Raw genomic sequence first — 14,541 nt, forward strand, 5'->3', positions numbered from 1 at the left:
TTTGCACAGTGGCACGTAGGTTACTTCTGCTGCCTCACGGTGCCAGGGACCTGGTTTCGTTCACAGCCATTGGTGACTGTGTGGAGATTGAATGTTTATTTTGTTTTTGTTAACTTTTTCTCCGGGCGCTTCAGTTTCCTCCCACAGTCCAAGGTGCTCAAATTAAATGAGCCAAGTTAGATGCTAAATGGCCCTTAGTGGCCAACGATGTGCAGGTTCCATGGATTATCCATGAGCAATGCGTGGGGTCAGGGTCGGGTATTGGGACTCTTTTGGAGGCTTGATGCAGACTCGAAGATCTGAGTGTTTAGATTTTTCATAGTAGATGTACCATGGGGTTACGGGATAATGTGGAGGGGAGTGCCTGGATGGGATGATCCTGCAGAGAATAGTTGCAGACTTGATAGGCCGGATGACTTCTTTCTGCATTGTAGAGCTTTTATGGAATCATCTCAGGTTCTGAAGGGGCTTGACATTGTAGCTCTTGAAATTTTTTTCCCATACTTCTGAGAATTTAGGACAAAAGACTTCGTTCAAAGAAAAGTGGTATCCCCTTTCAAACGGAGACGAGATTTTTTCTTTAATCACTGATGTTGTGACCTTCTGAAATGTTCTTCCATAGACAGGGGCGGTAGTTCAGCCATTGATATTTTTCTTTTTCTTCATGTTGACTAGATAGAATTTTGACTAACAAGGGAACCAAATGCTGTGGAGGATAGAAATAATGTGGAGTAGTGATCAGAAAAAGATCAACAATGATCTCATAGAATCGCCAAGAGGGCTAGTGTTATGTGCATTGGCCATGCTAAACTCCCCCTCAGTGTATCCGAGCATTCACCGAGGTGGAGCGACGAGAGGATTTTCACAGTAACTTCATTGCAGTGTTAATGTAAGCCTGCATGTGACTAATGAATGAAGTTTTCCTTTATTTAGAGGGGCAGAATGGCATCCGTTTGCTCCGAATTCACACGTTCGTATGTGTGTTTGTGTTGGTTCCAAGAAAATGCGGATTTCACTGCTGAAACTATAGTGCTGCAGGAGGAACAGGCTGCAAATTAAATCGAATAAAAATAGTAACTTGTGGCATTTGGTTGAAGCACCAAATCTTCATCAAACGTACTTATAGTTGTACTGAAATGCAAGGAAGAAAACAACAGGTTGAGACCAACACTTTCTAATTCCCTCTAGATATGGGTGTGATGCCGGTCGACTATTCATAGAGCAATGTTGTTTAAGTCGAAGGAAATTGATAGAACACCTATTTAAATTACAGGAAATTCAGCCCCCGTGGTGGAAAAATATTGAAAAAAAATTGCGGCACATTATAAATCCTCACTCAGAAATGGTCAGTGGTCGATTTGATAATGGAAGTTCACATCTGACGAAATTGATCAAATGGTGTGAGAAAGGGACTGAAAGAGATAACGATAGTAACACCTTTGTCCTCGGCAACCTGAATCTCAAAAAAAATTTGGCATTTTCCCTGGTGACCGATTCGTCGAAGAGGGAAACGCCTAAACTTTAGAGCTGCTGAAATGAAGTAAATTAAATTAATCATCTAACGTTTTAGAAGTATTGAGACATCCAACCTATTAGAAATACTGGGTTCACAGTAGCTGACATGAATTTACGCTGTGATCGCAAGTATAGAACTGGAACCCCCCATCGTACCGAGTGAATCTGCTGTCTGTTTAAATGTTGATCAAAGGAAAACATAATCATCTTCTAGGATGGAACATACGGGAACTCAGTCAATGAGCAGTCTTCACTCACAAATATCAGAAAAGATCAATTTCATCTCGCAACTTTAAACTTTTTGCTATGTTCTATGCATTTGTCATGAAGTCATAAAGTCACAAAGGGAAATCGTACGACCTAAGTACCACAAATAGAATATCACGGCCATTTCCGTTAAAAGTGGCAAAAACTTATGCAAGAATTGTGAAGACATAAAATTCCGTGTTATGGTCATATTTTGCTTATTTTTCATTGATGCATCCACCAGATATAGTCCCACCTATTCCTGAAAAGTATCTAATGTATTTCTGCATCTTTGAAGCCTCCTTTTAGCGTTTGCTCTTCCTTCATACTTTTTGTTCATCTGCTTTGCATAACATTATAACAAATCGGACTTGGCATGAAACATTCTATTCATCGATCTTTCCCGCCATTGAATGCAGTCATAGTTACCGTATTGTTCCATTACTTTCACTTTCCTATCAGCTTCCCTAAGACCTCCACCCCACCCCACCCACCGCCACCCCCCCCCCACCCCTCAGAAATATAGTATAATGTATTTGTTGAGAATAAGAGGAAGGAATACATAATCTTAAGTCGGAAAAAATCACAAAGGAAAATTGCACGACGTAAGTGCCACAAATAGAGTACCAAGACTTTTTCCGTCAAAAGTGACAAAACCTTAAGCAAGAATTGTGAAGATTTAAAATTGCGTTTTATGGTCATATTTTGCATATTTTCCATTGATGCATCCACCAGCTGCACCGCCAACCATTCTTGAAATATATCTAATGTACTTCTGCATATTTGAAGTCTCCTTTTAACTATTTATCTTCCTTCACAGTTTTTGTTCATCCGCTTTTCATAATATTATATCAAATCGGAGAATGCGTGGAACATTCTGTCCATCGATCCTTTAGGCCATTGAATGCCAGTGACAGTTGCTCTGATTGTTCCATTACCTCCACTTTCCTGCCAGCTTCCCCAACGCCTCTGGACCCCATGCCCACGCACACCCTCGACCCCCAACCCCTCCCCCCCTTAGCAGTGGTTTTAATCATCACTATTTTTGTTTTAAATTTGAGCTCACTGAGTTTAGTTCAGAATTTAATCCCTTTGCATTTCCTGCGTTGTTTCGTTTAATCTTCCCCGATTTATTTCCCTGGTACCAAATGCTGGTGTGCCCAAATCCGGAAAGCCCCTAGCAGTGAAACAGCATTCATATCAGTCGAGCAGACCTCATCATAACCTCAAATAGTGATATTAAAAATAGCAATTTATAGCAAAAATAGCAATAGCAACATCAATACAGCTCTTGGGAGCCACGCTCACATCTGATGAATAATTTCAAAGTAAATAGAATATTTTAATGAGTCAAAAGCAGGGCCAGGGCTAATAAAATAAAGACGCTTCCCCTATCAGTGCTGGAGATACAACACCTATTCTAAGATTTCCTTTTTCTGTTTCTATAGAATTTATAATTCCCGCTTTTCTTTTGAAATGCCAAATTATGATTTGATTACCCCTTGAATTTGCTATTTCAGGCAAGATTAAAAAGGGCACCTCACTCTGCTTTGTTTGTTAAATGGCTGTAAGTAATGTGTTCACAGCTGCAACCTGATTGACTCACTGGTGAACTGTGTATGAATATAACCTTCCCTCAATACCCCAGCCCTACGTTGGTCAGTTACTTATCCTCATACAGTTCTCATCAGTTGCAGCAGGAGATGGGGAAACCAGCTATCTTGCAATTAAAAGAAATTTATTATCCTATTCTCACCTTGGTAGGTGTCCCTGGTGACACACTTGAATCTGCCTGTTAGTTGGTGCGCAATGTTGTTGCTGTCGGTTGAATAAGTTATCTCCCCGCAGAGATCAGCACCATGAATAGAGTCTATTCATTAAATGTGCATGCACTTTCAATCACTTTCAATGCGATTGGAATGGTCAGTAATGATGATTTGCTGCTTTTAAAGTGTGCTGCGGAATGAATTTAGTCCACTGCGTCTTTTCAATACCCCGCGCTGACGGAGTGTTTCAGCGATTCAGGTTCCTCGGTAGGAACCCCAATTTGTCACTTGTTGTCAGATGGCACAGTAGTATACTGGCACAATGGTAATCCAGAAAGCCAGGATAATGTTGGTGATTCAGTTTCGAAAAAGCCGCGATGGCTAAAAAAAAAACCGTGGTAGCTTGTGGGTAAAAACCCGTTCGTTAATTGAGCCTTTTAGGGAAGGAACATTGCAGCCAGTGTGGCTGACACTTAAGTGGTCTCGCAAGGCACTCAGTTGCATCCAACCGTTACGACAGAAGCAACAACAAGAAGTACGAAACACATCTTGACTTAGAAATATATATCTAATTGTCGTTGGCTCAGAATCCTTTAACTCCCTCCTAACAGTACCTGCACCTCACGGGCTGCAGTAGTTCAAAATGACAGCTCTCTACCACTTCCGTAGGGTGAGGAGCGATGTACAATAAATACCCACATCCGTTAATTTAATATCACGCTGAAAGGTCCACAGCGCCATCGTCAGCTGTCACCCTATAGATTTCAATCAGACTTGTTACGTCTCTCTCTCTTAAAACTAATTTGATGACCATTTTGATTCTCTCCAGAGAAAACTGCGGCCTTCCCAAATGAATCACTGTTTATATGATGGCGATGACGGCAGCGGATCGACAGGTCATGATCAATAATATAATGATGCATTTTATTCTCAGTTACAATTCCCCATCTTCTTTCCTCTCTCGCACACCTTTGTGTAAATTCCTTCGCTTTCGCTTTCGATTTTTCTGTGTGGTCCACCATTTCTTTCGCATTCAACCGATTTGTGGTCATCCGCTGCCGGAAGTTTGGAACCACTGAAAAAAAAACTGCGGCAGTTGTTGTGACAATGCTATCGGTCCTGATATTTGTGAAGGACATCAGCGGTCCAAACTGAGCAAATAAGTATCAAATTCGAATGGGGCTACCATTCAGTATAGCTTCCCCACCCATCTTCCGCAGGTTTAGCATTCGCCTGGTTTTACGGTGACTCACTCGTTTGGTTTCCTTTTGCGTTGATCGCCTTGTTTAACTCTAAAACTGTCAGAAGAATTTTAGTGAGCCGAAGGAAATCCATCATTTTACTGTTCCCTATATCGGGCAGTTTCGTATTGTTATGGACGACAATGACGCTGGTGACGAACAAACTGACAAACACCACTTATTACCGAGGCGACCTGTCAAACCCAGAATATATAGCCACGGAAACTGCAGCGATGCTGAAGTATTTCAGCTCCTGTCTGAAAACCTGCGTTTACGCAGCGACACAGGAAATTCCGGGAAGAGCTGAAAACTTTGACAACATTTCCCTGTGACCCAATTTTGAGATTCGGCATCGAATATGAATGAAAATGAAGAATTCAGCCGGAGGAGTTCTGCAACAAAAAACTCTGCTTCATTGTAGCGCAACTTTGATTCAAGTGGTGGTGTGTAACAATGTGTGTTTTCGACGGGTTTGATGTTTATTTTGATATTGTATTTCCTAAAATGTTCGTGCTTTTTTCAGCGATAACATATAATTATTAATACTATCTGCCACTGCCTAAAGTGCAATTTGTAGCTTAAATCAGATCTGAATGTGTGGAGGATGACAATGTAGTGACAACTTTTTTTTTATTCAAAGGATTTGAGCATCCTTGCCCACGCCAGCATTTATTGTGCATCCCCAATTGCCTTTGAAATGGTGGCAGTCAGCAGTCTTCTGCAAACGCTTAGGCGTCCAAGGTGTACTCACAGTGCTGTTAGGGAGGGATTTCAATGATTTTGACCCAACGACTGTGCAGGAACGGCAATATATTTCCAGCTCAGGATGTTGACGAACCTTAAGTGGAACTTCCTGAAGGTGGTTTTCCCAGGTTACTAGTGGTTGTGGATGTGAAAGATGGTGGTAAATGGTTTGTTCCTGCTGTGCATGTTGTAGATAGTACACATTGCTGCTACAATGCGTCAGTCGTGGAGGGAGTGATTGCTTGCCTTTCGGGCTGTTTGTTCTGGATGTTTTTGAGCTTCAGAAGTGTTATTGGAGCTGGGCTTATCCAAACATTCTTGACTTGTGCCTTGTAGATGGTGTAGAAAATTTGGGGTGTCAGGACGTTAGGTACTCACAACAGGATATGCAGCCTCTGATCTGTTCTTGCAGTAAGGATATTAATGTGACACGTCAACTTATCTTGCTCGTCGTATGTATAACGCTGAAAGATTTTTTTTTAAATAACGAATGCGAATCTTCGGTGGGAGTTTATTGAGTCGGAAGTGGGGAAGTTCGCCGATCACTGCATAATGTTCAGCATCATTTGCAATTTCTCAGATACTGAAGTACTGCATCTTCAAATGCAGCAAAATCTGGACAATAAAAAGTCTTGGGCTGACAAATGGCAACTAACATTCAGGGCACACAAATGCCAGACAATGACAATCACCAATAAAAGACAATGTGGCCACCTCCCCTGGACATATTAGGGCTATCCATTGAATAGAAACTCAACAGGAATCACTACATAAACACAATGGCTATAAGAGCAGGCCAGAAGTTAGGAATATTGCGATGAGAATTTACCTCATGACTCCCCAAAGCCTGTCTATCATCTGGAAGGCACAAGTCAGGAGTGTGATGGAGTATTCCCCACTTGCTGGATGAGTGCAGCTGCAACAACACTGAAGAAGCTTGACACCATCCAGGACAAATCAGCCCACTTGATTGGCACTATATCCACAAACATACATTCCCACCACCAACGCTTAGCAGCAGCCGTGTGTACCATCTACAAGAGTCACCGCAAAAATTCAACAAAGACCCTCAGACAGCACTTTCTAAACCGAGGAAGTCTTCCACCAAGAGGACAAGGGCAGCAGATACATAAGAACTCCACCACCTGCAAGTTCCCTGTGCGTCACTCACCACCCTAACTTGGATCTATATCCCCGTTCCTTCGCAGTCACTGAGTCAACATCTTCAAATTACCTCTCTCAGGGCATTGTGGGTAAACTCACAGAATGTAAAATACAGCATTTCAAGAAGGCTGCTAAACACCATTTTCCCCAGGGCAATGAGGGATTGGCAATAAATGCTGGCCAGCTGGTGACGTCTATGTCTCAGGAAAGAGTAAAAAAACATATTCATGTGAATCTCCTCAAAGGAAACATTTCCTGTTGTACTACTTGGTTAACGCACAATATGACGGAGGCCACGAGTTGCCAAACAATCTGATCACCGTCTGCACATGGCTATTCCATCCGTTTGGGTTATTTTGGAACTTTCTGTGTAATACGTAGGAGAAATTACCCTCGTTTGCATATCATGCTGAGGAAAGTTAACATTTTCTATGATTTGGGTGAGAAGTTCTAAGGACCTCCTTACATTTTATTTTTCAGAAAATGGAGAGACTGGGAAGTAGCGGTATTGCCATTACATTGGTAATCCAGGGAGACAGGGGAATGTTCTGCGGACTCTTGTTTGAAGTTAAATTCAATACAATCTGAACTGAAATGGCTCAGGCAGGCCACAAATCCACTGGCTTACATATGGCATCGTCCTACAAGTTACTACGGGCCAGATTTTACCAATGGGAGGCTAAGGGCCGGATCCCGACGTAAAACGGATCCCAGTCCGGAATCCTGGTTCCAGCGCACCCATCCGCTTTTTGCCGGCTCCGGACAGGTCCACGTTGTGGGCGGGGCTTAGTGCTGCCCGAACGATCGGAGCTCTGGACTGCGCATGCGCAGTTTGAAAAACGTCTGAATCAGAGCGTCCGGGCGCTTAAGACAAAGAAAGCGAAGAAGTGGGCGAGTTAGCCTGCTACCTACTGATGTTGCCTCACTCAAACCCACTGCCCACCTCACATTCCTCCTATTGTACTCTGATTGACTAAAAACACATATAAAATGTGTATTTTTTCTGGGCTTTTCTGTTTGGTTAAAGTTCTTTCCTTTAAACTGAAGACAGGTTTAACAAAAACAAAATGTGCCCAACAGATCTACAAGGTAAAGTTCCCCCTTCTTAGCTCCAGCAGCAACCAGAAGAACAGCAAGATTGATAGGTTGCATAGGGAAAGCTATCTCATCACTCTAAAAGGCGGGGGTGGAGCGGGTGGGGGGTGGATTTGGGGGGGGGTGGAGCTGGGGATGAATGAGTGTTGGAGTCATGCAACGCATATCAACAATCACAGCCCCCACCCCCCATGCCCCCCAATCCCCCCAGCCACGTACTCCACATTGCCACAGCTCCTGGTATCGTTGAGGGGCTGCAGCAGAGCCATCTGCACTTTGTGTGAATCCTTCATCCTTCAGAAGAGATAACGGAGGCGTTGAATGAATACTTTTCTTCAGTGTTCACTCAGGACAGGAGCCATGTCTTTCAGGATGAGAGTGTGGTACAGGCTGATAGGATGAAGAGAGTGGTTGGGGTGTGGAATGCACTGCCTGCTATGATAGTGGAGCCAGGGACTTTCAAGCTTTTTTACTAATATAGGCACATGGAACGCCGCCCCCCCCCCCACCCCCACACATACTGGCAGAGCCACCACTAACCTGGGACAGCAGAATTGCTCCGGCTACAACACACTGGGAAGAGCTTCCGGCCGCCATGCACCTACCTTCCCGCCAACCCACACTGAGGAAACGTCGGTTTCCGACTTTTATTTAACAGGTCACTTATAGCACGGATCCCGAATAGACCAGAAGTACGTAAAGTGGGTTTCGGCGGTAGTGTTTGGCGCACAGTTCATTAAATCGATTTCATTGCATGCTAATGAAATCATCGGTCCGTCCAATTGGGGCACAGACCGGATCCGCGCACAAATTGGGTGTCGGTAAAAGTGCGATCTGCTTGGAATTGAGTGCAGATCACGTTACACGCCCGACAACTGAATTGACTGTGATTTCACGCCCGTGTAATCGGGCCCTTCGAATCAAAATGGTAAAATCGAACTTCCACTACCAGCAATGCACAGGGGCAGCAGTGTGTACCATCTAAAGGGTACACTGCAGGAACTCAGCAAGACTCCTGAGACTACACCTTCGATCATTGGTACCTGGAAGGACTTAGACAACAGACACAGGAGGCACCATTACCTAGAATTCCTCCTCCAATTCACTGACGTGCAGTGAAGACAAGTCATCCGGACACAAATCCTAAATTTCTTCTCTCCCCACAAGTGTTGCCTGGTCTGAAAAGGGTTTGAGGCATTTTGTTTTATTGGTCCCCATCCTGATTTGGACATTTAAGACCGTTGCTTGCCTGCCGTTTTCTCAATATCTAGCGGTCCCTCGTGATGACCATAACTGGACTGAATTTGAATTGACATTTTTTGATTCGAATTGATAAAATAAAATAAAGATAAAATAAAAAGACTCCATTGGTTTTTTTCCAGATTCGATCCAAAATTATAATTCCTCTCATTAGCAAGCTGCAGGGGTTAAATTGCTCACTTCGGTTCCTGTAAAACAAGCTCATGCAGTTGAACAGCCGACTGCTGATTTTGTATAATAAACGCAATGGCTGGTAGAATTAAGCCTGTTTAGGAGTTTGATGCTCCATGTGGCTAATTCCTGTTCTCGTGCCACGGTCTCGAATGTGGAATGGACTACCACTGATCTCGCTTCATAGTTTCGAGATATTTAATACGGGCCGGTGTTCGCATGCAACCGACTGGAAGAGAGTCATGTCCTCTTCCGCTTTCAGTGAAAAATATTTCAGGGCATTCTCTTGTTCATCCCTAGAAGATTTGAGGTGTTAAAAATCTACCATTAATATCATATGGCAGCCATTTCGATTGGAATTGTCTTCTTAATCCAAAAACAAAATAAACGTTTCGATGGTTATGTGTTCTGTTTGCGCATAATATGCTGTATGCAATTAATGGGCTCCTTTAGTACACCTATGATAGCACCGCGGGCGTCGAGGGCGACGTGGTTAGTTTCACACATGCAATTGGTACATTTAAGGAAAGATCAATTACTTCTCAGTACACTTACATTTCAATTTTAAAATGTAATCTGAGGCAATCACATGCACTGTTAAAATGCACACTTTGCTATAGGTGCGTTCAAAGAGACTTCCATGTCATAGAAAAATCCAAAGTATTATCAAAATAGGTAGTTTTCAAAAGCCTGATTTAAGCTTCTTCAACGTCAATTAGAAACATGAGCACATTCATAAATTCAAGCTTAGTCAAAGGAAGTGAGCTACACAAATGCCCCATATTGTGACAAATAGTGGACTGGTAGCAATATGAAAATCAACAAATATACGTAAAGGAAATTAGTGCAGTGAGCTGCAGAAATGAATAAAAGCTAAAACCTGCTGGCCAGCCATTTACCGACCGGTTTTCATTGGGTTAACAACTGATTCAAGACAACAAAGCGCGACTGATGTATTATCTGCACTTGAAGTCTCAGGAAATGTGAGGCAGATAAGTTCGGTGAACCAAATGCTAATATCAACGGTTTTATTGGTTATGACAGACTGACAGGGAAGTTTTGTCTCACAGTGAGTCGCAACTCTGAGCTTAGTCCATGAGATCCCATCACGTTTTCCTGTCTCCAACTGTCTCAACCATTCAAACAATTACTTTTATTCAATTTCAACAATATCAGACAAAGAAAACTTAAAATTATCATATATTTTGAATAACACTGTAGTATTTCTCCAAGATGTTGCTTGTTGCAGAGTCCAGGAGAGCCAGCGCCAATTTCTGGAAACTCCAGCACAAGGTCGAGAGTTCGTCATGTAGTGAAAATTGTTTTCCCAATCGTGGCAGTACCGGAATCAATATTCAAGCACAAGCAATTTAACAAGGGTAGAAATTTCCGTATGCAGATCCAATGTTTACGGATTGTTGTTCTCGGTATTCTTCCTGGACAGCAGTTGACAGTGAACGCAATCACAAACACCTCTGAACAGATCTAGGAGCGCCACCATATGTTTATTAAAGGTAACGCATGGCTGACTTTTTAAGGAGATCTTTATGTTGGAGCAACTATTGTTCAGTATTGTATGTAACGTTCCCACTTTTTAAAAACTGTTCTGATAGTATGCGACATGATTAGGATTATACGATCACTTAGTGTGATGCTGGAATTATTTAAAACAGTGCTGGAATATTGTTAGCTGGTGGCCAATTTAGCATGAAACATGCTCTTTTGCTTAACATTGCAATACATATGAAGAATGTAAATTTGAATTAGACAATTAATTTCATGCCTGCAAGTCAGCTATTCGAATCATGGTTGAATCTAGCCTTAAACTGCTACTTGAGTGATTGCTGACAGTTTGACTTTATAACATGATCACTAAACGTAACAAGTCAATAAAGAGTAATTATTACTTGTCTACCGTACACGATTGTGAATTCAGTTCTTGCAAATGAAGCTTAGAACTGGGCACTCAGAGGTGCAAGACACCGGTTTATATATGAAAGTAAGCAAGTGGCGCCTGCCGGCACCATGAAGGGCTTCTGTGTCCATTGGCACTGCAGGGAATAAGGTGCATAATCGACCTATTTAATCTCACTTCCTTTTGATTCTTTCTTATTTGTCTTTCCTCTGATGTTCGCTTTAGTCTGCTGCAGTATCCCTTTGAGGATCTTCATTTCTTAAATCATTCAACAGTTTTTCTTTGCTTAACAGGAAACAGCATGTCGGAAAACACCGCACATACTGCGCAGACTAATTTGTTACAGACCATCCGATGGTCATTCTCAGCTTTGGCTTTTGGTCAATTGTATTTCTATTACTGGTGTATCATGACACTCAAGGCCGAATGACGTCACGCTTTATTAAGGTCGAAATCCACACCAGAGAACAGGGTGAAGTTCCTGTTTATTACTGTGGGTTGTATGTGATCTTTATCCGGGTTTGCTTATTAACCAGCTGAGTTAGGAATATGACTCATTCAATCACTCGAATCAGTATCAGCGGCAGAGCGCAACGTGTAATCTTTTCAAGATTACACGTTGCGAACACAAGCAAACAAGATGAACTTTGCCGCACAAGGACATCTATATATATATATATAATTTTATGATCATTGATATTGAAATTGTATTAATAAGGTTGCAGAAAAGACATTTCCTCTGTTATGTACTTACTGCACAATTTAATACAATTAAACTGCGAAATACAATACATCGATCAAATGCTGCTTTACGAACCGTTGACCGAGATTTGTTGTTTGGAACTTCCCTGCAGAGAATTTAGTTCCAAACTCTTGTCAAATTGTCATGAGTTTAGCCACACTTGTCGTACCCTTTGAAACCCCTTAGCTTTAGGATACTGGGGCTCCAAGTATTGTTGAGGGGGTCTGCGTGAAATCTGTGCTGGCAATCAAATTTGCATTTGTAAAATCAGTTTGGTTCCAATGACTCTAAGTTAAGCAAATACAAATAACACTGGATAGTTATGAACTGTTGACGAACGAGAAACGTCATGGTAATTTCAACCAGATTGCTGTGATTCTGGAGTCACGTGTACGCCAAATCAGATAAGGCGTGTTATCTCCTTCCCTAAAGGGCATTAGTGAAAAAAGATGTTTTCTTTAAAACAATCGGCAATTGTTCCATTGTCATAACTGGACTTTTGATTCTAGATTTTTTTTTATTAAATTCAAACTGCACTATTTGCCATGGTGCGATTTGTATTCCGGTTGGTGGAATCTTCCCGTGGGACTTTGAATTGCTACCCCAGTAAGAGTAACACTATACAGACACCTCTTCTACCATGAAACAGTGTACTGGTCATATGTTCTTTAAACGTATTCAGACACTCTAAGAGGGTCCGACTTGTCGTACCTGTGATACTGAAGGAGGTGAATGATAGACATATGGATAATATTGGAATAGTTTAGGTTAGAGGGTCATTAGATTGGATCCACTGGTCGGCGCAACATCGAGGGCCGAAGGGCCTGTACTGCGCTGTAATGTTCTATGATCTATGAATGAAGAAATTACACTACAGCTCAACCAATATAGAAGTAGTGTATGAATTGAAATTATCCGGAGTTAGAGTACAGACAGCCCTGGTTCTGATGAGGTTAAGATCTGAAGGATTCGCGATGGATAGCCTAATTTGAGTGTTTTGGAATAGTTCACTTGTGCTACTGGTTAACACATGTGGCTGTAAGACAAGGATCTTGCCACTATTTAGCTGGTAGAAATTACTAGTCATCTGATGCAGTGTGGACAACAAACTGTTTGAAGAGTTGTAATCAATGCCCAGGTGCTTATCCATCAGTTGACTTCCCGAAGATTTGTCAGACTCCTAGCACTACAACCTCTAAAAAGGGTGGGGCAAGGAGGCAGCAACAAATATCTACTGACGAAATGGGGAACTATCCATCCTAGTGCTGCAGGCACCAATCTGGTCCACACCAGTTTTTCAGTCGACTAGACCGACGCACTTGGCCACCGAGTCTTGGTTTAGGAGATTAAACTAGTGATTTCAACAGGTGCGCACTGCACGCTAATACCATCTTGGCCTGAGCGATGGATATGGTTGATCCTTAATTGGCCCTGTTTCTGTCATGTTCACATTTTAATTAAAGAAAACATTGACCAAATGTATCATTTAAAAAAAAACACAATTTAGTGCTTTTCCTCAACCAATTTGGCCATGTACAATCATTCACCCAATATGAGTGGGTATTTCAAAACTTTACATTGCAATTTAAGAACAAAGAACAAAGAAAATGACGATACGAGAGCCCGCCCTTCGGTCCTCCGAGCCTGCAACTACCATGCTGCCTGACTGGACGAAAAACCCTTATCCTTTAGGGGACCATATCCTCCATTCCCATCCGATACATGTATTTGTCAAGTCACCCCTTAAAACTGACTATCGTCTCTGCGTCCACTACCTCCCCCAACAGCGAGTTCCACGCACCCACCATCCTCTGTGTAAAAAAAAACTTGCCTCGTATATCTCCTTTAACACTTGCCCATTGCACCTTAAACCTATGTCCGCTAGTAATTGACCCTTCCACCCTGGGAAAAAGCTTCTTACTATACACACTGTCCATGTTCCTTATAATCTTATAGCCTTCTATCATGTAGCCCTTCAAACGTCAGAACAATGCCCTCCATACCAGACACCATCCTGGTAAATCTTTTCTGTGCCCTCAACAAAGCCTCCACATCCGTCTGGTAGAATTGAACATTATATATTCCAAGCATCCCCTAAATAAGGTTCTATAAAGCTGCAAAATGACTTGCCAATTTTTTAAGCTCAGTGCCCTGGCCGATGATATCAAGCATGTTGTATGCCTTCTTCACTACCTTCTCAACTTGTAGTGCCACTTTCAGTGGCATGTGTACGGTACACCCAGATCCCTGTGCCCATTTACTCTATATTTCTTATCTGTATTAGACCTTTGAAAATGCATTACTTCACATTGGTCCAAATTAAACTCCATCTGCCATCTCTCCGCCCAAGTCTCCAACTGATCTATATCCTGCTGTATCCCCTGACAGCCCTCATCGCTCTCTGAAAATCTACCAAACTTTGTGTTGTCTGCAAACGTACTAATAAAACTAGTTATATTTTACTCCAAATTATTGATATATATCACAAACAGCAAAGGTCCCAGCACTGATCCCTGACGAACGCCACTTATCACAGCCCTCCATTCAGAAATGGATGGTTCCACCGCTTCTATCTGTCTTCTGTGACAGAACCAATTCTGTATCAGCTCATTTCTGATTCTATGTGACTTCCACTTCTTCACCAGTCTGTCATGAGCGACCTTTTCAAAAGCCTTACTGAAG

Source organism: Carcharhinus amblyrhynchos, chromosome 13 (genome assembly GCF_965287045.1).
Source record: "Carcharhinus amblyrhynchos chromosome 13, sCarAmb.v2.hapA, whole genome shotgun sequence".
Lineage (NCBI taxonomy): Eukaryota > Metazoa > Chordata > Chondrichthyes > Carcharhiniformes > Carcharhinidae > Carcharhinus > Carcharhinus amblyrhynchos.